Source organism: Otolemur garnettii, unplaced genomic scaffold, assembly GCF_000181295.1.
Source record: "Otolemur garnettii isolate 467f Iridium unplaced genomic scaffold, OtoGar3 scaffold00018, whole genome shotgun sequence".
Classification (NCBI taxonomy): domain Eukaryota; kingdom Metazoa; phylum Chordata; class Mammalia; order Primates; family Galagidae; genus Otolemur; species Otolemur garnettii.
Window position 1 is genome coordinate 4,097,108 of NW_003852413.1, and position 1,758 is coordinate 4,098,865.

Here is a 1,758-nt window from a genome sequence, read left to right on the forward strand (position 1 = left end):
AAAAAAAAAAAAAGGAATGAACCTACGGACCACAGATCAGTGGTAACAGGATTTTATTAGGCAGAAGGGAATACGGGAATAAAAAGCACCAGAGCTCTGGCAAAGGGGAAGACCCAAGTCAGGAGTCTCCTACATGGGAGACTTTGTCTAGGGATATGTAGACTTAGCAGATGGAAAAACACCTTTTCAAAGTTAACAGGTGTATTAACAAATGAATGAATGCAATCCCTGTATCAGGACTTTGCGGTTTTTGTCTCAGGGAAGGCATTAGGGTGTGTGCTTCCTACTCAAGGTGGAACCACCTAAAACGTTTCAGGCTGCTTTGTTCAAGACCTTGCTAGAGACCAGAGGGTATGGCCTGGAAAGGGCGGCTTGTTTGTGAGCTGGCTGGCCTCTGGAAAGGAGGATCTGATTTCTGAGCTCACTGGGCTTAGAGAATGAGGGGTCCCTGCCCAGGCCTGAGTGGGAGAACCCTGTATCATCTCCATACCTGGATGGATGGTGGTGAGCATCTGAGAGGCGAGAACAGGGGCCCACACAGAGCCCCCTTCTTTCTGTGTTCAGAATATCCTCGCACCAACACCAACATTATCTCACATGGTTACCCTTTTTGCGGCAAGAGAAGCTAAAATGTACTCATTTACCATGAATTCCAACTCTACACAGTACAATTTTATTACCCACAACTCTTATGTTCTGTGTTAGGTCCCTACACCTGTTCACCCTACCTGTCTGCTACTGTGTGTCCTCTCACCTTCAGTCTCCATCCCTCTACCCCACTTTTCTTTTCTTTCTTTAGCGGCCTGGGCTGGATTCAAGCCCGCCACCTTAGGTGTAGGTGGCTGGCGCCTTAGCCACTTGAGCCACAGGAGCCGAGCCGAGACTCTGTCTCAATTTAAAAAAAAGAAAAAACCTGCCTGGCCCTAGGGCTAAGTCTTGCCGGGCTGGATCCCAAGGCTGAGAAGGGCAGTGTGGCTTCAGGGTTCCGGGTTCCAAGATGGTGTACAAACAGAAACTAAGTCCTCGGGGTAACAGGCAGGAGGAGGAGCTTCGTCCAGTTGTAACTGCCCCTCCCCACCCCGGCTCCAAAACAGATGCGGAGCGTCTGGTACCGCGAAGGTGGGGGTGGATTCTGTGTGTGTGCTGGGATTGTGTTCTCCCGGCCACAGGCTGACCTGGGCAGTAAGGAATTCCAGACGACCTTTGCTAGTACTAAAGAAGGGTTAATGAGGACATATGCGCGAGGTGGGGTGCAGTCTGCCAGGCTGAAGTGTGAGTTTAGCCAGAGGACTGGGCCAGCTGGGGATGGATGCCTCTCCAAGGGAGAGGGGAGCAGGCATGACGGAAGGGCTTGACCTTTTCAGTCTGTCCCAGACCATCTCCCTGTTTTCAGTAGGTCCTTGGTCTCCGGGATTCAAGAATGAACACACGGGCGGGCGGCGCCCATAGTTCAGTGGGTAGGGCGCCTGCCACATACACCGAGGCTGGCGGGTTGAAACCCGGTCTGGTCCAGCTAAAAACTGCAACAACAACAAAACAGCCAGGCGTTGTGGCAGGCTCTGTAGTCCCAGCTACTTGGGAGGCTGAGGCAAGAGAATTGCTTAGGCCCAAGAGTTTCAGGTTGTTGGCTCGGCGCCTGTGGCTCAAGCGGCTAAGGCGCCAGCCACATACACCTAAGGTGAACCTTTTTGGCAACTGAGCCCACGATGGGGAATTTTGTGGGTTAGAGTTAAAACACAGGTGGTGGGCTCGGCGCCT

At 52.2% G+C, this 1,758-nt stretch overlaps 1 protein-coding gene across 1 annotated transcript in view; it reads right to left on the bottom strand.

The window, feature by feature from the left end:
• SYNGR2 (synaptogyrin 2) overlaps positions 1–993 on the bottom strand; it is a 6,567-nt gene extending 5,574 nt beyond the window's left edge. The window contains exon 1 of the mRNA XM_023510968.1: positions 918–993. The gene's annotated coding sequence lies outside the window, so the exon portion shown is untranslated. The remainder of the gene's footprint in view (positions 1–917) is intronic.
• Positions 994–1,758: the final 765 nt, after the last annotated feature.